We start from the raw sequence: 23,119 nt of genomic DNA, 5'->3' as shown, positions 1-23,119 counted from the left end.
TGCTAGTTCAAAGTTATTGGCCTCCACTGTGGGCCTGGTGACACTAGATTGCAATCCTTGGATAGTTAGGGCTCTATAGTCCCTCATGGGCCTTAGCCTGTTGTTGGCGGCCATGGCTGAAGTCTCAAAAACTACTAGTTCTGGTTCTTGATGTCTCTTTCCTTTTTTAATGGCTCTAAGAGTCTTGTCTATCTCAGGATCTAATTCAAACAACTCCTCCTCAGGTTTGGTTCTGATCATAAACTAAGCAAAGAACCTAAAAAGGGAATAAAAAGTAAAAACAAGATAAGTAAATTAAATAAACAAAAATAAATGTCTAAATCGTCTAAATTGCCTATCGCTCAATATTACTAAATTCCCCGGCAACGGCGCTAAAAAACTTATTTGCTGGTTTATAACCCTGCAAGTGCACGAATCGTGAACAAGTAATATAGTAATGAGTAAAATATCATTCCCATGAGGAATTTGTAAGTATCAAGCTAGACAATAACTTTCACTGTTTAGACTACTGAATATGATGAGATATTTAATCTAAACTAACTAAAAATGTTGAGAATAAAGGAAGAAAAAGCAATAAACTTAAATTTAGAAAACAATTCACTAAAGCAATTCTAGAATTAGGATTTCACACTTCAACCTTATTATGGACTTAACCTTACCTATTCAACAAATCGAGAATTGTTACTTTGATGAAAATTAATTCTAAGATATCTCAAGTCCTCTCTCAATGCACTTAAGGTGTATTTTAATTAACCTAAGTCCTATTTTCATGACGATCAATCTTAATTAAAATATTTTAAACTCTTTGATTAATTATGAAACTTCATAAAGGATTTCAGCCTATCTCTAGGTAAGATTTCCTAGGTTCAAAATCCTGATTTCTAATACTAATATTCACCTTTCAGTTCTTTAATTAGTATCTTATATCATAACTAAGTAGGTACCAACACATAGCTTACATTAAGAATACAGAATATTGAATCAAAAAACAAAACTCAAATTTATTAAATAACTTTAGTATAGATCCATAATAGAAATTGAAAGTGCTACTCTCCTAACCCTAGAATTAAATAAACTACTCAATCATGGTGAGTTTAATAAATATAATGAAATTAAAATAAAAAAAAAACATAAAACAATCTGAAGATATAAAACAAAAGAACCTAAAATAAAGATCTGCAGCCTTAAACTTTTAAAACTTCAGCTGAGAGTCCTTTTCCTTGAGCTTTAATGTAAATTCTCTCCAAATTGCTTAGAAAACTGGGGTTTGAAAGTAAAGAGAACTTCTCTGCCTATTTTGGTCTTCTAGTATTCATATCAGGTGCTTAAAAGTCATGTTTCAAAGTCCCCAAAGCCTTGGAAGTCTGTTCCAAATGAGTATAGCAAAATCCAGGTCAAAACTAAAGTTTTTTTGGTGTAAGGTATATGGCCCATGTGGCGTTACACGACCCTGACCCATGTAAGTCTCTAGGCAACTTCATGCTTTGTATTTTGGGGAAGACAATAATTTACACGGGATCTTGGATGTTACACAGGGTAAATTACACAATGTACTATTGTTCTTCCATACTTTTTCAGATTCTCTTGGCCAAGAGGTTACATGGGCCATGCTTCTAGTTTACGCGACTCATGTACTATTGTGCAGCATGCCTTCTTAACTTTTTTGACTTCTAGAACTATTCAATTTACTTCTATGCCTTGAATCTTTAGTAAATCACCTGAAAAGATACAAAAAATATGAAATTAATTAGAGATTATGAAAACTAACAAAAATTAATGAACCTAAGTAAATTTCATGCAATTAACTACCTAAATGCTACAAAATGCAATACAAAGGTGCCTCAAAACAACTGTGTGATATAAGTGTATCAACTACCCTTACACACCCGACAAAATAGAGTGGTTGAGAAGAAACACAAACACCTTCTCCAAATAGCTACGACTCTCCTTTTTCAATATGGTTTACCTCATAAATTTTGGGGAGATGCCATTTTACATGCCACTTATATAGTTAATAGACTTCCCACTTTGATTCTAAATTGGAAAGACTTTATATGAAATGCTCCATATCAAATTACTTGACTACAATTCCCTAAAAGTCTTTTGATCTCTCCATTATACAACTAATGTAAGGCTTCATAAATCAAAATTTGACCCTAGAGCTGTAAAATGCATTTAACTTGGTCATGCTACTAGACACAAACCTTTCATAATGTATGATATCACTACCAACTCCATCTGCACATCTAGAGATGTTAAGTTTCATGAGTCAAAATTTCCATTTCTTCAAAAATCTTCTTCCTATCCTTCTCCTTCCTATCCTATTACTATATTTGATGATGATTTTGTTCAAAATGATTCTTCTCCTCTTCCACATCCTTCTCTAATTGTTGATCAACATTCTTCTTCTCCACCACCTACTACCTCTCCTCCTTCCACTTCTTTTTCTAATGTCCCTGCTGCATCACTCCCATTGATAAGAAGTTCCAAACCTCATTCTAAACCATCCTAGCTAAATGACTTTATTGCAAATGCTAAGTTTGTCAAATTCTCACCAGAGTTTCAACACATTATCATTGGTCCAAAAAGTTCTTCAAGTATGTCCCATTTATCTTCTTTTCATTTATCTAACCTTAAATTTACTCATAACTATTTAGATTTTGTTGCTACTATTTTAATGATTCATGTGCCTGTGAATTACCACTATGCTAAGATAAATCCCAATTAAATAAATGCTATGAATCAAGAATTGGCAACCCTTAAAAATAACCAGACTTAGGAGTTAGTACTTATCCTACTCACAAGAAACCTATTGCATCTAAGTGGGTTTATAAGATTAAACATAAGCAAGATGGGACTATTGACAAATACAAGGCTAAATTAGTAGCCAAGGGGGTTCAACCAACTTGTAAGAGTGGATTATACAGAAAGCTTCTTATCTATGGCCAAGTTTGTTACTATTAGATTATTTTTTGGCTATTGCTGCTGCAAAATAGTGGTCAGTCAATTAATTGGACATCAATAATGCATATTTGCATAGTTACATTGATGAAGAACTTTATATGTTTCCTCCTCTAGGGTATACTAAAGCTTAACTAGGGCAAAGTTTGCAAACTCAGAAAGTCTTTGTATGGACTCAAATAGGCTAGTAGAATGTGGAATAAAGAATTCACCTCCCAACTGCTTACATTTGGTTTCACTCAGTCCTTTTATGATCAATGCCTATTCCTAAAATGCAAAGATAATCATTTCCAGGCCTTAATAGTTTATGTTGATGATGTCCTCCTTGTTGGGGTTTGTGAATAGGATTTGGTTGCTACTAAAAATTTCTTGGATCATAAATTTACTATCAAAGATTTAAGATATGCAAAATACTTTATAGGGTTAGAGATTGCTAGATCCACCTTAGGAATGACTCTCAGCCAAAAGAAATATATTTTGGACATAATAAAAAATGTTCGTCTCACTTCTTCCAAAATTTCCTAAGTTCCACTTCCTAGAGGAATAAAGCTTACAACTATTGACAGTCCCTCATTGCTTGACCGGACAGGTATAGAAGATTAATGGCAAAACTCTTGTACCTGAATTTGAGAAGACTAGATATTTCTTTTGTTATTCAACATCTTAGTCAAGTCATGCAAAACCACAAGCCACTTCATTAGGATGTAGCTCTATATGTGCTTAAATATTTGAGTGGTTCCAAACAAAGGTCTCTTCTTTCCTGTAGATAATTCACTTTGTCTCACTGCCTACTGTGATTCTGATTGGGCCTCTTGTACTGATACTCGAAAATCCATTACTAGGTTTTGTGTTTTCCTTGGCAAATCCCTCATTTCTTGGAAATTAAAGAAGCAATCCACTATTAGCAGGTCTCAGCTGAGGTAGAGTATAGAAGCATGGCTTTTACTGTTTGTGAATTACAATGGCTTTCTAATCTTTTGTTAGATTTTCATCTTCCTATTCACACTCCAATTCCACTCCATTGTGATAATAAAGTAGCAATCCACATTACTGCCCATTCAGTCTTTCACGAAAGGACCAAACATTTAAATATTGACTGTCATTTAATAAGGAATCAACTGGTTAAAGGGTTCATCAAACCCTTTATCTTCTAAGCAACAAGTTGCAGATATCTTTAGCAAATGGTTGGAATGCCCACTCTTATCATTTTTTGTTTCCAAGCTAGGATTGATCTCTTTCTCTCTCTCTCTCTCTCTCTAAATCTTAGCTTGAGGGGAGGATGATAACATGATATCAATTATGCTTTAAATTATTGTTGTAGCTAGCTAAGATTACTTAGGCAAACCAAAATGAGGAGGTGCTCAGTAATAAGAATGCTTAAAGCTTTAAGTGACACAGTATGTTAAAGTTAAAGGGCTGAAATTATAAATGAAATAGTGTATAGAGAGCATTTCAATGAAACAATATGTAGCATCATCTAAAAACTGTAGTATCGAGTATAAAATGGGAAACAGATCAAAGGAGCCAAAAGCTTAATGTCCCAAGTGAGAATTAACAACAAATATTAGCGGGAACAGTTGATGAGTGGATCTTAGTTGGCAAGATTATTTCTAGGAGCGTGAGTGGATCTTAGTTGGCAAGATTCTTTCTAGATAATTCTAGATGTACATGAAACAATATAAATAATTTTCTTCTCATTAAAGAAAGATGGAGAAATTATTTTAATGATCTCTTTAATAATAGTCAAAATGGTAATAGCGTGAATATGGATTATAGAACAATAGAAAAGAATGTGAATTATACTAGAAGGATTAGATCTTTAGAAGTAAAGGAAGCACTTAAGAGAATGAAAGTGGGTAAAGCCTGTGGACCCGATGAAATATCAATTGAAGTGTGGAAGTGTTTGGGAGATATGGGAGTGACATGGTTAACCAAATTATTTAATAAGATTCTAAACTCAAAGAAAATGCCTAATGAATGGAGGAAGAGCATTTTAGTATCTATTTTTAAAAATAAGGGAGACATATAGAGTTGCTTAAACTATAGGGGATTTAAACTCATGAGCCATACTATGAAGTTGTGGGAGAGAGTTGTGGAGCATCGACTACGTCATGATACTTCTATCTCTCTCAATCAATTTGGTTTCATGTCCGGTCGTTCAACTATGGAAGCGATCTTTCTCATTAGAAGCTTGATGGAGAAATATAGAGATGTGAAGAAAGATCTACACATGGTTTTTATTGATTTGGAGAAGGCTTATAATAGTGTTCCAAGAGATATCTTATGGAATGTGTTAGAACAAAAGAGGGTATCTATTAGGTACATACAAGTGTTGAAAGATATGTATGAAGGAGCAACTACTATTGTGCGCACAGTGGGAGGGGACACAAGAGATTTTCCAATCTCAATTGGATTACACCAAGGATCAACCATAAGCCCTTACCTTTTTACATTAGTTTTAGATGAATTGACGAAACATATACAAGAGAGTATTCCTTGGTGCATGATGTTTGCGGATGATATTGTTCTGATAGATGAGACACGAGAAGGAGTCAATAGAAAGCTAGAGCTTTGGAGAAATACTCTAGAGTCAAAGGTTTTTAAGTTAAGTAGAACGAAGACAGAATACATGCATTGCAAGTTCAGTGAAGGCCAAACTGGTGATAGGGAAGGAGTTAGTTTGAATGGAGTGGTACTGCCCCAAAGTAACCACTTTAAATATCTAGGCTCAGTCCTTCAAGTAGATGGGGGATGTGAGGAGGATGTTAGTCATAGGATTAAAGCCGGATGGTTGAAGTGGAGACATGCCACGGGAGTTTTATGTGATCGTAAGATTCCCAATAAGTTGAAAGGAAAATTTTACTGTATAGCTATACGACTGACTAAGTTATATGGTAGTGAGTGTTGGGCGCTAAAAGAGTCGTATGCGTCTAAGATAAGAGTTGCAGAGATGAGAATGTTAAGGTGGATAAGTGGCCATACTAGACTAGATAAAGTCCGTAATGAGAGTATTAGAGAAAAGGTAGGAGTGGTGCCAATTGAAGATAAGTTGAGAGAAGGGAGATTGAGGTGGTTTGGTCATGTGAAGCGTAGACACACGGAGGCTTCAGTTAGACAAGTAGAGCACATTAGGTTAGAGGATAGAAAGAAAAAAAGGGGTAGACCTAAATTGACTTGGAGGAGGGTAGTACAACATGACTGAGAAGCATTACACATTTATGAGGATTTAACCCAAAATCGTTTAGAGTGGAGAAAGCGAATCCATATAGCCGAACCCAAATTTTTAGGATAAAGGCTTAGTTGAGTTGAGTTGAGTTGAGTTTATAAATATAGTTAGAGAATTACTTCCTCATTTTTCCTCTTTGTTCATACTTTTGTAAATGAATATAAATCTTTCAATGGAAGTTTTGATTCCTTTTTCGATCAATTCAATTTTGTTCACGTTGATCCTGCTCTTAGGATTGAATTGTAACAAAATTAATATACTTTTAAATTATAAACTACTAATATCTATATATATTATTATTAAATTATAGATTGTAATCCACCGGATCATGCGAGTAACAATATAATTTATAACTATAATAATATAATTATTTATCATTAGAAAAAATAACTATTAGTAGATTATATCATGTTATCACAATATAATTCAATTAAATTATATAATTATTAAAAGATTAGAATATATAATTATAATTTTAAATGTGGTAAAAATTGTTGATACTAATGTTTAATTAAAATTTTATAAAATAAAAAAGAAAACAAATCTAAATTAAGAACAGTTCGATTAAGAAAATGTCAATAGTCAAATAAATTTTTGATTTCTAGAATTTTTAATATGGTTATTCGATGTATTCAGAAGCACCAAAATTTGTGCTCAAAACCACCTTTTCCAAAATTCTACATCTAAATTCAAAAATACTATTATGATGCAAAAGTGAAAGACTCAAAACCAAAATAAGAACTAAGGGTTGGTTAAATTCAATGCTCGACAACTTTGATTTCATTTTTGATTCTCATAAAGAAAAGGTTGAATTATAATTTAGTTAATATAATTTAACTATGAGCTTGTTTGATATTGAAATTAGAGATCAAAACTATTTTTCTAAATAAAAGTATCATTTTAGATATTATTTTAAAAAATAGTTTAGAAAAACTGGTTTATCATTTTTGTATTTTTATGATAAAAATTTATTAAATTTACTTTTAAATTATTTTTTAATAATCTTTAATTAATATATTTAAAAAAGTAATTTTCTTAATAACAATTGTAACGATAATGTCTAATAGGTATTATCTTATATTTTAAATTGATATAGTTTAATATGTTTTTCAAAAAATGAATTCTTTGTCTATTAAATACACATCATAATGTATTTAATTTATCTTAATTCAATGGTCGAAAATATTTTCTTATTTAAAAAATACACATGAAAACTTATTATTATTAATAATTAAATTATTATAGTCCATAAAATTTAAGAAAAATAATAAATAAGTAAATACTTTTAAAAGCTTTTTTTGAAAGAAAAAAAAATTGTTTTTGAAAAAGAAATATTTTCAAAGAGATATTTTTTAAAAAAATCACTTTCATGAAAAATTTATAAATGAGCCCCTGAAGAAATGGCCCTCAAAATTTCTGGTAATATTTTGTTTATTTGCAACGAAGAGATTCACCGTCTCAGGTGGGTGAGAGATCCAGCGGAACCCAAAAAAAAAAATGTTCGAACCTTTATAACCATACGTTGAATCTATCAATCTAAGCATTCAATTGTAAAGCCAATCAAAGTTGTCTTTGTAAGTCTCTCTCTCTCTCTCTCTCTCTCTCTCTCTCTTATCTCATTTTCTTCGTTCAATTTGGATCCACTTTCCTCTTTTGCATAATCTGAGTGTTACATTTGATTTTGGTCCCTGTCTCTCTTTGTTATTGTGGCAATTTGAGCAATAGATCTCCTAATTTTTGGAATCTATTTTTTGTTTTAAATTTTAATTTTGTAAGTTGGTGTAATTTTTCAAAGTTTTCTCTTGATTGCTGTTATCGAATTGTGGGTACGCGGAATTTTCTTTCTGGTGTCATTTGGTCATCTGCTATAATTTGAATTGGTGTTAGGTTCTTAGTGCAGGCTTGGTGGCAGCAACACATGAGTACTATCTTTTATTGCATCTATTTTTGGAGGTCAAGTGATAGTGCCTAGCAATAGTCCGCATTTGAGGAAGTCTGGTAGCTGACCAGTTGTCCTTGATCTTGGTAGAACAAGATTATAAGCTTTTCTAGATGTATTGGGTGTCAATTTTTTAGCTTCTATTTATTTATTTATGTTTGTGTTGCTTGATATTTATTATGAAGTTAATGCTTGTGGGCTATTTGTCAATTGGTGAGCAGGGAAATGGTGCAAAGGAAGGTTTTTTGCATTCAATGGAGTCTAATGATTTGAAGAATACCATTACACCAATAAGCACTGTTGCAATAATGCCATCTCCAATATTGTTATGGAGATTCAAGGTTTGCTGTTAATGATGTACTGAATTTTATGTTTTCTTTGATAATATTATTTTTCTGTTTGCTTTATGTTTTTTTTTTATTAAATTTATGCAAATACCTTGGTTATCTGACTAAGGACTTAGGTGCATTTGCTTTGAGGCAAATTTATTATAAACATTCTGTGGATGTGGCTCCGGTATGCCCTTTTGTTTCTCTTAATATGGATTGGATCTACTAACTGAATGAATTAATGGCTGTAGAATAATGTTTATTTGTTGCATCTTTTTTCTCCCCTACCTTTTTCTAGACAAAATATTAAACTGTTAGAATATTGAAGGAAGGGACACAACAGTCCCACATTGGCTAGGCAATGAAAATATTAAGTGCATGTAAAGTATGGAAAACCAAACCAAAATGATGGGTAGTCAAGTTTCAACTGTATAAGTTGAATGCTAGCAATTGTCCCAATGCTGCTAGAATTATGTGCCCTGATTATGGCACATTTTATTCTTTTTTTTTACTCTAAAATTGACACCTATCATTAGCCTTTTTTTTTGGTATCCATGTTTTGATCATACTAAAGGAGTTTAATTTACAAGTACTATTGTTATTTCTATGGGGTTTCATTTGCTGTAAGGTGAGCAGATATTTACTCATTTGTTATTTGTGTTTATGATTACTTGTGCATTGGATATTTTAGATTTGATTGTAGTACTTGAGACATTTTAAGACAATGTAATTTCATCATATTGCTTGCTTTGTATCTTCTTAATGGGTGCATGTGAAAATTGGAGATTGGTTGGGATTCTGTCATGAGAATGAGTGTGGATTTACAAGACCTTTTCCTATATGAGGCTTTTTTATATTACAATCCTCTTCTTCTTGTGGTTAGTAATGGTTTTTTTATTGGGATGACTGGATGAGATCATTTTGATCTTGTTCTTATATTCTTTTTCATTGTGAAGTGAGAATGTTTTCTTCTGGTTTTCATATTGCAGACTATGATGGTTTGGCTTTGGGGAGTTAATTTATGGGTTTTCGCTCAATCTAGCATCAGTTATGCTAAAATTTTTTATCTTGACCAAAATCATCTTACCCACAGAGAAATATGGAAGGTTTGTATTTTAGAATTGCTACAGTAGAACAGTTTACTTTTCTCTGTGATACACTCTTATTTCCAATGTTACTACTCATATTTTGCTATCCTACCTTGCTGTTTTTTAAACCTTTTTTGTTAATTATTTAGGTAATGTGCTACATAGATTGCACTACATCTAATATTCTTAGATTTTTATTTGGAATATTTTTGCACTTGATTACCCTTTTTGTTCTACAGTGTAATTTCATCATTGGTCCTTGTGCATAAGTTGAAATGAAGGATATCCAATTTAAACTTGTCAAATGTTCCTTAAACATGTATTGACAGGGATGCCATAATGAGTTCCATTTTATATTTTGTTTCTGATGGGTTTCTTAAAAAATTTATTGCAACAATAGAAATTTTTGAGAATTAAAATGGAAGTCCCCTAAAATAATGATGATTGTGGCAAACTTTATTTATTTATTTTTAAAAGTTCTTTGATTAAAATTGTAACAACTCTCGATCCGACAGCATAACAACTGAACCGAGAGCTTTACCTGTAATTTCCACAACCTGAAATAAGATCTATATCTCAATTATTATCTGATTATTCCATACTCATCACATAAAAACCGTTCCAAATGTGATTTAAGCAAAATTCAAACTTTACATAATATGTCATTTCATTAGATACAACTTTTCATCATTAATTACTTATACAACTTATACAAAAAGAATCATTATAAGTAAGGAGAGCCAACCCTAATTAGACTCTTGACAAAATATTGCTCCTCTGATGCAGATTTTAATGATCTACTCTTTGTGAACCCTCAGCGTCAGTACCTGGACGAGGTAATAACCTATCGTGCTAAGCATATAGCTTAGTAGTGCATGTCTAGCTTAAGATGGCTAATTAATAGTCATCTGTAACTATACATATTGTAAACATTTAATCAAGCAATTAAGATAATTTCAAGCATGTAACCATTCACAATAATTTTTAAAAAATAAATAAAACATCTCATTGTAAGCTCTTTAATTGAATTTCACTAATCTTGCTTATGAAATGTGCATATGGCAACGAGTTATCTATTAACAAAAGTAAAATCCAATTTATAAATAAAAGAGCAACTCATTTAACTTAAAAACTTGTCATTTCATTATTTCTGTTTAATGGCCCAATTCCTCCTTGGTATTACTTTCCTTATTCCGGATACTGAGATTTTAATGTGACACATTTCAGATGTCGTCTTATATTTTCTCTTTTCCACTACAACATCTTCTTTTGGATGTTATCTCACGTGTCCTTTTTCACCACAGCAACATCTTCTTTCAGGCGTTGTCTTATGTGCCTTTTTAGAATCAATATGTGTATTGCAGTACTGTCTTTCAGATGTCGTCTTTACATGATCATATATATAGATTCATTTCAGTTTGTAGATCTGCTAGCTTATCCCCCTATTTGGCATGCCAAACTGTCATTTCTATCTTCAATCTAGGTAGAATCTTGGGCCTCAGTAGTCTTATAACATGATATTAAGTAATTCAAACATTCTTACATCCATAAGGATTGACACTCATCATATTCACATCATTTGTCATTATCATATACTTGTTTACATATTCATAATAAGGAAGGATTGATATTCATCATTTAAACACCAATTTGCATCATTATATAATCAATTTCATATTCAAGATAAGGACATAACCATTTTCGCATAGCATTTAGAATCAATCATGTTAATTTCCCCATAAGTAGTCTCTCTAACTCAATTTGCAATCATAATTAGACCTAGAGAAAGACATTTTCAAGACCAGTTCCCCTCATAAAACATGTCCATTTATGTCTTAACTTTTATTAGAAATTAATTTGATCCAATTTAGATATGTATAAATTCATTTATATCCCTTTATGTGCAAACTATTCAAGAAGGCAAATTACCATTTCAGGGGAACACCTATATTTATCAACTCCTTGGATACTCTAAAGACAGAAGTAGCTCTTATGTTCTTCATACAATTTATAGCCCGGTGTCTTACCTTTCATTTAAATTAAGAATCATCCATTCCAAGTTCTAGATCTCAAGTTATGCTCTAATTTCTACATACTGTCCATTTTTTACATAACCAGTTCTGGTTATAAACAGAATTCATAGTTCCTATTCATAACCTAATTTGACCATTCTAAAGATAGATTCAATTAAAGTAGTCTTCATAAAATATCTTCCTACATGTTTTAAGTTTTTATCGGTTTAAGAATCACCTAATTTAGAGGCCTATATTGTGAGTTATAGCTAAATTACCAACTACTATTCACGGATACATTGTCCTCAGAATTCCAGGTTTTCAGATTTCTAATCCAGGTTTGTACTCAACATTCAAGCACTTTACACCCAGAATTTGTACAGGGTCTTTAAAGCAAAATTTTAGGCCTATGTCTTAAGTTTCCAAAGCATCTTGGAGCACCTCAATTGGAGATGTACAGAGGGAGATATGCCCTGTTTACTACACGAAGGTCAAAGGACTGAATTGCTAAATTTCAAGAAATTTCATATGTGCAATACGAACTTACTCTAAAATTTCAACCACTTACCCTAAGAATTACGTCCAAGTCAAAACATAAAAATTGTAGGTCTATGTCTTAAGAAAATTTTAGTTCAAATTGCATCTCAATTAAAGCTCTATAACTCAACTTATAGCCAAATTAGTACAGACTGCTCACTAGATTCACTAATCCTGACAGTTACCATTCCATGATGCATAAAGTAATAATTTTTATAATAAGCTTAGACAAGCACATACCTCAACTTAGTTCCAGCAATTTACTCTCAATTGCAATCACTTTTCATCAAAAATTCCCAAGCCACTTCAGTGTATGGTTTTGGTTTCACACCAACAAATCTGCCACTTGAAATCAGCTTACCAACTCTTGATTCTCCCTTCCCTTTCACTTTGATTTCATGCTTTGATCATCAATTCCTTCAATTCTATCATGAAACATTATCTTAGATTGTTGAATTAGGGTTTGTATGTGAGCTTGGATGAGAGAAAATGGAGAAGAATGGAGTGAGATGGGTCGGCTGAACATGATAAGGAAGAAGACACATTTTTTTGTTTTTATATGTCTCTTTACCATTAGTCTCATTTAGTTGGTGATTACTTAGTTTAATTAACCACACTTAATGACCTTAATTAAACTCAATTAGATGCTAAGTTGAAAATTTTCAATTTTTCCCCCAAACTTCATTAACTTTACAACAAAGTCCATAGGTGCCTTTTACAAACTTTTACTTTAACTCCTCATTTAATATAATTTACATATCATATTCAATATTTGAATTTCTTACTAAAATATACTAAATACGGTATGTAAATTCAAGGCATTACATAAAAGTTTTAGTCATGCTTACCAAATTGTTTATGGCAACTGGGTGAGAGATCAAAAATGAAAACGCACTTGTATAGGAAGAGCATGGCAAGGATCATGGTTGTGTCTTGCTCATGGATCTCCATTTTTAATTACGTGTTGGAAAGGGTTTACTATTTAAGATGGTGTTCATCTTAGTTTATAAGTTGGTGAAACTAGCTTATAAGTTTTAAAAATAAGTTTACTTGTTTGTTTATAATATTTTTCGGCTTATAAGCTGAAAAAAAATAAGTTGGGGATATAAGCATTTCTTTTTGGTACTTATAAGCTAGTTTGACTAAATGTTTTACAATTTTACCCTCATTTAATTTTTAAAATTTTAACATATATCTCATTTAATATCCTTTTAAGTAATTTTAACAATAAATGTGTTTATAAACTATTTTTTGCCAAACATTTTAGCTGTTATACTTGCTTAAAATTTTAAATGCTTATAAGATTATGTTAGTGATAAGCACCCAAATGAACATTGCCTAAGGATGCAGACCTCTAATGGAACCCAAGGATCATCAGCACCAAAACAAGTTTTCTTTGAACAAAATAAGATGCAATCTCTATGGAAAAAGAAGCACCAGAATATATATTTCAAAGAGGAACAGATCAAGTGTCAACACAATAACCCAACTTGTGGGAGATTACATTGATCATCAAGTAAAATAGGCAAGTGATCAAGTTGCCTAAGTTCTAGTTCTTCCAGAAACGAGCAAGAAAGAAGACTCAAACTCTCTCCAAGGGAGGCTCTCATGTATAGCAGCAATCAAAAACTGAAGGAAGAAGATGGTATTCTCTTCCTTATAAACCTAGGGTTACAGAAACACAAGCTAAATTTGTTAAGACAAAAGTTACAAATAATTGTGCCATGTTGGCTATCCTAACAAGAATAGTAAGTGCATTAATTATAAAGACAAAAGATGGCAGCAGCATTTATTGCAAAAGGGCAAAAGGTGGCAGCAATTAATCCCTCTTTGTGGCAGAATATTGGGGCCCACTTGGTCAAAAAGTAGCTCTCTTTAATTCAAATGAACCAATGAGCTCCCTCCATGTGGCGTGAACCCTACAAACACCTAGGTGGCAGCCAAGTGGACTCCAGGGTGGCATGAGGCATGTCCAAAGTGGCTGGTGACGTGGTCAGTGATGTGGCAATGGAATCTGACGTGGCTGGTGACGTGGCAATGGAAGCTCCAACTTGGCACATGGTGATCCACTTAGATTCTTGGAGCAAGCAAGCTAGGTCTTCCTTATGTAGCTCCCCTCTTAAGCCGAAAATCCTTTTATGGTCCATGAGCATGCTTTGAAGTCACTTAGCTCTCGCCCTAGTGATTGCCCCTTTGAAGGGTGGTGGTGCTCCATGATGATCTTCATCATCCTCTCCCACTTGAAAGGAATTCGTCCTCGAATTTGTTTCTGCACCAAGAAAAGGAGTTAGATTAGTTACATTAAAAGTATTACTAACACCATAATCACTAGGCAATTCTATCTTATATGCATTATTGTTAATTCTTTCAAGCACTTGAAAAGGGCCATCACTTCTAGGATGCAACTTAGATTTCCTTTGGTTAGGAAACCTTTCCTTTCTTAAATGGATCCATACCAAGTCACCAGGTTCAAAAATCATAGGCTTTCGCCCCTTATTAGCATGAGATGCATATTGCTCATTTTTCCTTTCTAGATGCAACCTAGCTTGTTCATGCATCTTTTTAACCATTTCAGCCTTTTTCTCACCGTCCAATGAAGCAACATGATCAATAGGCAATGGTAACAAATCCAAGGGAGTAAGTGGATTAAGACCATAAACAAGCTCAAAAGGAGAGTATCCACTAGATGAATGCACAACCCTATTATCTGCAAATTCTATGTATGGTATGCATTCCTCCCAAGACTTTAAATTTTGTTTCACTAAGGCTCTCAAAAGTGTGACTAAGGTCCTATTCACTACTTCTGTTTGGCCATCAGTTTGGGGATGGCAAGTAGTAGAGAAAAGTAGCTTAGTTCCCAATTTTCCCCAAAGAACCTTCCAAAAATGACTCAAGAACTTGACATCCCTATCACTTACAATGGTTCTAGGTATACCATGTAACCTAACAACCTCCCTGAAGAATAGATTAGCAACATATGTAGCATCATCATTTTTGTGACATGGGATAAAATGAGCAATTTTTGAAAACCTATCCACAACAACAAAAATTGAATCATGACCCCTTTGTGACCTAGGCAATCCCAAGACAAAGTCCATGGACAAATCAACCCAAGGATGCTTAGGCACAGGTAAAGGTGTGTATAGCCCATGAGGCATCACCTTAGACTTTGCTCTCTTGCAAGTCTCACATCTAGTACATAGTCTCTCAACATCTTTTCTCATGTGGGGCCAAAAGAAATGCTCCCTAAGGACATCTAGTGTTTTAGCAGCACCAAAATGCCCCATAAGGCCTCCACTATGACTCTCATTTATAAGCAATTCCCTCAAAGAACTCTTAGGCACACACAATCTATTTTCTTTAAACAAATATCCATCATGCCTAAAGTACTTTTGGAATGCAGATTTCTTACATGCATGGAATATGGCAGCAAAGTCATCATCATGTTCATATAATTCTTTAACATACTCAAATCCCAATAATTTAGAATCAAGAGTAGTAAGAAGATTATACCTGCGGGAGAGTGCATCAGCTACCACATTCTCTTTGCCCTGCTTATATTTCACAACATAAGGAAAAGACTCTATAAATTCTACCCATTTAGCATGCCTCCGACTCAACTTATGTTGGCTTTTGATATACTTCAAAGACTCATGATCAGAATGTATGACAAATTCCTTAGGCCATAGATAATGTTGCCATGTCTCTAATGCCCTAACTAATGCATACAATTCTTTGTCATATGTTGAATAATTCAATGTGGCACCATGCAACTTTTCACTAAAGTAAGCAATTGGACGTTTCTCTTGCATGAGAACAGCTCCAATTCCTATACCTGATGCATCACATTCAATCTCAAATGTCTTATCAAAATTAGGCAAAATTAATAAAGGTGCAGAACACAATTTCTCTTTAAGCATGGCAAATGCATGTTCATGTTCTTCACCCCAAACAAATGTCACATTCTTTTTGACAAGTTCATTTAATGGAGCAGCCAATGAACTAAAGTTAGGTATAAATCTCCTATAAAAACTTGCTAATCCATGAAAGCTCCTAACTTCAGATGCATTTTTAGGTGTTGACCATTCTCTAATTGCCTTAACCTTTTCATCATCTACTTCAACACCTTTGCTACTCACAACAAATCCCAAGAACACAATTCTTTCTAAGCAAAAAGAACACTTTTTCACATTTGCATATAATTTTTCTTTTCTCAACACATCAAACACAAGTTTCAAATGATGCAAATGATCATCAATGTTTTTGCTATAGACAAGAATATCATCAAAGTAGACAACAACAAACTGTCCAATAAAAGCTCTCAAAACATGATTCATAAGCCTCATAAAAGTACTAGGGGCATTAGAGAGACCAAAAGGCATCACTAGCCACTCATATAAGCCATGTTTTGTTTTGAAGGCAGTTTTCCATTCATCACCAACTCTCATTCTAATTTGATGGTAACCGCTCTTCAAATCAATCTTACTAAAAAAACAAGAAACATGCAATTCATCCAACAAATCATCCAATCTAGGAATAGGGTGGCGATACTTTACAGTGATTTTATTCACGGCTCTACAATCCACGCACATCCTATATGTTCCATCCTTTTTTGGCACAAGCAAAACAGGAACCGCACAAGGACTCATGCTCTCACGGACATGTCCCTTAGCAAAAGCCCATCTACCTGTCTTTGAAGCTCCTTAGTCTCAGCTGGACTACTCCTATAGGCTGGTCTATTAGGAATTTGAGCACCAGGAATGAAATCTATTTGGTGTTCAATACCCCTAATAGGTGGTAAATCCGAAGGTATCTCATCCGGAAACACATCCTGGTATTCCTGCAAAAGAGACACAACAGAAGAAGGAAGATTGGAGTCAAGGTCAGAAACATTTAAATAAATCTCCCTATACATGAGAATGCACAATGGCATCCCACCCCTCAAAGCTCCTCTCAACTCCCTTCCCCCAACATACAAGCTCATCTTTTTCTCTCTTCTCTCCTTTTGTCATCCTTTGCAACCTTTGGTGGAGTTCCCTAAAGTAGTGTTGGGGAACAAATCTCTCCCTCATTGCTTCTTTCATAGCCTCCCAAGAAGCAATGGGTCTAAGACCTAAAGTCCTTCTCCTAACCATCAACTGGTCCCACCACACTATAGCATACTCCTTAAACTCTCTGGTGCAAGCTTCACCTTCTTTTCCTCACTATAGTTATGACACTCAAAAATTAGCTCAACTTGTCTTTCCCATTCCATGTAAGCATCCGGATTCTCCTTCCCATGAAAGGGAGGAATTTTCATCTTAATACTACCCACATTAGTGTCTACCCTCTCTTCTAGGCCCCCATATCCATACTCCCCAAATCTAGGCAACCTACCTCCTCTTCTACCTCTAGCTCCCCTAGCCCTAGGTGGTCTATAACCCCTACCACCATAGTTATAGTTCCCAACCTCAAATTCTTCTTCTATTGCTTCCTCAAACTCTTCCTCAACATGCACTTCACCCTCAAGGTTCTCCACCCTTGGTTCCCCTATATTTCTCGCTTCTTGCCTTCTGTCCCTAGCATCATCTCTACCCCTTGCTCTCTCTTCCCTATCCCTTCTCATCTCCTCCAAAATCCTATTCATGTCATCCCTCAACGTATTCATGCCCAAGGTCAATCTCTCAAATTGTGCAGCCACGGCGTCCCTATACATAGCTTCATCAACTAGGACTCTCTCCCCACTACTACCAGTTTCATTTGACATGATTTTGAGCTGCAAGAAAACAAGTTAGTAGGAAATGACTAACCCTCTCTAGGTGTTTCACACAAACAGATGGCTTTTACCCTCTAATGCACTCACACCCTCAAGCCTTTTACCACTCACTTCTTCTTGCTTGGTTTCTTTGGAACTTAGATACCAATGGCAATTAAAAAACTCACAAATTTTAAACAAAATGATCAAGAACGACAAGGAACAATACGTGACACAAGAACTAGCAATGTGACACTGGGGTTAAAATAAGATATAGACACCAAATGAACAGTTAGTAAACTGGAATGAAGACAACCTAATGAAATGATATCAAGCTCAAATATCAAGTTTCACAATCAAGGCAGCACAGATACCAGCAGTTCACATAATTTACCAAAAAATATGCTCCAATTTTGGTTCACCACACAAACGATTCTATTTTGATCTGAAATTTGGTACGCACTGGAAACCCAATACGGACTAACTACTGGTAAAATTTCAGCAGCTTCTGAGGGGTTTTACTATGTAAACTAAATTTGACCAGGTCTGCCGCAAAATTTTGGTTCAGCAAAGAAGCGATGTCAAACGACCCCAAAATTGACATGGGAACTCTGAAATGGGGTATAAATAGCCTATAAATTTTCGAGTTTTCAATTGTTTTCTTATGCCAACTAAGTTTGATCGACTTTGCCAAGAAAATTTTGGTTTGCTAGGCAAACAATGTCAAACAACTCCGAAAATTGACACAGGAACTGGTGAAATGAGGTATAAAGAGCCTGTAAATTTTCAAAGTTTTCTGGGTTGGTTTGATATGTGAACTAAACATAGTCCAGTTTCTCCGCAAAATTTGGTTCAATAGGCAAACAGTGGTATTTTCACCCCAAATTTGGTATGAAGCACAATAATTATACCCAAATGATTCTGGTGAAATTTCAAAACCAAATTCAAACTTTAACCCCACGTTTCTATAATTTCCCCCAATTCAACAATGGTAAGAAATCACAATTTCCAGCTCTAAAACCACAAACTCCAATAGTGCAGCAGATATATATCATCAAAATTGCACTGCTATCAGTTACTAATCATGTCAATTCCCAATTTCAGTCATCAACTCATCAATCTCTCATAAATCAAAATTACTGCAGTAGGTTCAATATGCTTGATATTATGCAAGAGTTCGAAGAAATTAGCTAGCACAAAGATGGTATAAGCTAGAATATAGATTAAACCCTAAGACAAAACTGGAATCAAAGACAGATCTAAAGAAACTTCTCTAAAACCCTAGATGAAGATTTCAGCAGCAAGTATCAGAAACAAAGATGAAGAGCATGGAAGATGAAGAAAAAGAAAAACCTTAGAAATGTCCTCTTTGGCAGAATGCCTTAGAAGCTTAAACCAAACAGAAAAATCAACTAAAGGAAGATAAGGAATGAAGGACACTTACTTGATTTGATGCCCTAATGCTCTGATACCAATATGATAAGCACCCAAATGAACATTGCCTAAGGATGCAGACCTCTAATGGAACCCAAGGATCATCAGCACCAAAACAAGTTTTCTTTGAACAAAATAAGATGCAATCTCTATGGAAAAAGAAGCACCAGAATATATATTTCAAAGAGGAACAGATCAAGTGTCAACACAATAACCCAACTTGTGGGAGATTACATTGATCATCAAGTAAAATAGGCAAGTGATCAAGTTGCCTAAGTTTTAGTTCTTCCAGAAACTAGCAAGAAAGAAGACTCAAACTCTCTCCAAGGGAGGCTCTCATGTACAGCAGCAATCAAAAACTGAAGGAAGAAGATGGTATTCTCTTCCTTATAAACCTAGGGTTACAGAAATACAAGCTAAATTTGTTAAGACAAAAATTGTGCCATGTTGGCTATCCTAACAAGAATAGTAAGTGCATTAATTATAAAGACAAAAGATGGCAGCAGCATTTATTGCAAAAGGGCAAAAGGTGGTAGCAATTAATCCCTCTTTGTGGCAGAATATTTGTCACACCCTACCCCTCTGTAAGGCATAACATGATCCCGTAGTATACCTAATGAATTATCAACTTCATCTACTGATAACCCATTAAATACACTACAAGGGATTTTAAAAACTTTTCTTACTTCTTTTACAGTGGTGAGCACTATTTCCAGGTGTTAAAGACTTTGGTGAACTGAAGTGAAATAACTAACTCATTTGTTTTATTTGGAATTTCTGTAAAAATTTTGGCAGAGTGCCATCTGTATTTTGGATAAAACAGTTCTTCAGAAAACCTGTAAAAAAGCACACTGCGATATATTTCCAAATCCCAATTCCAACATATTTCTCAACACAACATATTTATCAATTCAAATCCATAGAAATTTTTCAAAGATTGAAATACAGGAATTATAATACAATTTGTACAAGCCAAAACAACTCATAATTATTTTACAAGTCAAATGTATAATTTGGATTTACAACTGCTCAAAACCAAAAACAATATGTACATACAGTGTCATACATTACAGTACAAAATGCAAAATATTGGTATACTCATTATACCCGAAAAATCTCTCGCTGGAGGTATATGCAGCCTAGTCTGCCACATACATCTCTCTACTGCGACAAGAATTAAAAGCTATCATTGAGACAATGTCTAATTGGTGCACAACATTAACCAAATACAATTTAAATCACAATTCATAAGTCATGTAAATAGTGGATACTTAAAATAATAGTTAAATTCAAGACAATAAATGTCAACAAGAATTTAAACTCCATTTGTCAATATCACAATAATTTTCCATAAGTCAGATCATGTTTGAATTCAAAAGACAGTATATGTCAATGAGAGTTTAAATCAATTTCACAATCTCACAATACATAATAATGCAATTTAGTCGAATAATTTAAGAATACAGTGTTGTCAATTCATTCACAACTTAAGCCATGACACAAATTTCCGATCAATGCCGTGTTGTACACCACGACAAGGCAATCACAACCTCACTAATCGAAATCAATGAGGAAGGGGAGCTAGCTATATAATGAGTACTCATCAGATCACCTCAACTGGTAAACCAGAGAGGGAAAAATAAACGATCACGACTCCATAAATGGAGAAGGAAATAAACGATCACAACCCCATAATTGGAGAAGGAATGATACGATACTGTCATGCTAAGTGTGAACACAAAATTAATTCCAAACATTTTATTCAAATGATTCGTGAGAATCCAATAAATTTCCAAAGTCATAATTTCATTCACAAAATGGCAACACAATTCATAATTAACTTCGATTTTCACAAATCACACTAAACTAATTTTCCCACAATTTCAAACCATTTACAATGCTTTTAAGCAATAAGTATCCATCAATATCATTCAAACAATTTCTCACAGTTTCAAATCATTTACAATGCTTTTCAAGCAATAAATACCCATTCAAAGACATTTCCACAATTTAAAACAATAATATACAAATAGTCAATATTTATTTCAATTGAAAAATTCAAAAGAAATATTCGTGGTGCACAAACACAATTTAAAACTATAATATACAAATATTCAATATTTATTTCAATTGAAAAATTCAAAAGCAATAGCCGTTGTGCACAAACCTCTGATGACTGTCTCCCTGGTCTGGACTCAGTGTTTCTTTCCCTTTTGCTGAGTCCTTGTTAGCTGAGAAACACAATTTGAAGTGTTTCAGTACTAAATTAAACTGTCTCTATCGATGGTGTTTGGTAAACAATGCACTGAACTCAATTATTCACTTAATCACCTAATATACCGACCCTCGTTGCGTTTTAGGTACATTAGGTTTTAGTATCGTTAATATGTCACATTCGATAAGGTTTTAGGTTTGGTATGTTTTACCAAAGTCATTTCCTTGCTTAGTGCATTTTAATGCAAATTGCTGGATTCCGGGACACTGGTTTGACCTAACCGGACGATCTAGTTCCCTCGGTTTTCGGGTCTCGGTCGAAACTACAAACTTGTAGATTTAGGTCTTATGGACCGCGGTGCAAAATTTCAGGTCAATCCGAGTTAAGTAGACCGAGTTATGGCCATTATACTATTGCTGGTCAAACGGTACCATTTTAAGTCAATTTTAGGTCAAATTGGTCAATTCTGGTTCGGCCAGTTTTTGGATCCGAACTTGTGCAAGTTGTTTGACTTGCTTATGGTCATTTCTGGGCTTTGGTGTCTTCATAAGACTTGTAGGTATGGGTCTTAACTATTCTTGGTCAAAATTTCAGGTCAATTGGACCTGGTTTGAGTGAGTTATGGCCTAAACACTCACTGCTGCCCAATTGGTGATTTTTCAGGTCCTAATTGCACCTAATCCGAATTGGTCATTTTTTAAGGTCACCTTGCAAGCAGAATTTTGGTATGGTTTCTCAATGAAAGTTGGCACATTTTGTGCCTAGTTTCACCTCAAATTGGTCTCATACCAATTGAGGTTACACATTTAAGGTTATAGGCTAAATTGTACACTGCCCTCACTATGCCTTTCACACCCCACTTCAAACACACATTTAACTTGCAAAGTTTACTTCCATACCCTACCAATCTGTTTTGGTACATTACCAAAAGCATTATCTACTTTACATTAAAATTATTTTGGGCAGATTACCATTACCCTCAACACACCAAATATCATTCACAATTACAATTTCTAATTACCATTACAAACACACCTAACCATTACAAATTTTACATACACTTTACAATATCAATCTACATACATCTCATCAACCTTCTAGGTCAATATTCTGCCCACACTTCCTTCAATATATACCATTACTCAAGTGTCCCCAAGCTGCATAAACCATTCTTCAACATTAAAGTGCCATCCAATTTACCAATTCCCATCCAAGTGCATAAATCACCATATAAACATGAAATAATTCACTAGGTTACTAATTCATCATGATCAACACCATTTCTCATCAATTATATGCACAAATATCTCATCAAAAACGTGACTCATGGCTGTCCAAAATGAAAACAACAATAACCCTTCAAACTCAAAATTTTCCTTCACCAAACCAACACCCATAACATGAACATAAACTTTAACAAAGAAATTCTCAAAAATGCAAACTTACCTTTAATTGTAACTTGCTAAACCTTCACCAAACTTCTCAAAATTGGTATCAATATCTTCCTTGTGATGTGTAGACCATTTTTCATGAAGGAACTTAAAGGATTGGAGTTGAAATGGAGAGAGGAAATCAAGCTTTACACAACACGTCCATGGAGGTTTCAAGGTTCTTCATTTCGGCAAGTTGAATGCAAATGAGGAA

General features: G+C 34.0%; 1 pseudogene; it reads left to right on the top strand.

The window, feature by feature from the left end:
- The first annotated feature begins 1,425 nt into the window (after window positions 1-1,425).
- Window positions 1,426-23,119, top strand: part of LOC110663286 (uncharacterized) — a 32,173-nt pseudogene continuing 10,479 nt past the window's right edge.

The sequence above is a fragment of the Hevea brasiliensis genome, chromosome 10 (genome assembly GCF_030052815.1).
Source record: "Hevea brasiliensis isolate MT/VB/25A 57/8 chromosome 10, ASM3005281v1, whole genome shotgun sequence".
NCBI lineage: Eukaryota > Viridiplantae > Streptophyta > Magnoliopsida > Malpighiales > Euphorbiaceae > Hevea > Hevea brasiliensis.
The sequence above is the reverse complement of the archived record's forward strand: the minus strand, read 5'-3'. Positions and strand labels throughout refer to the sequence as shown.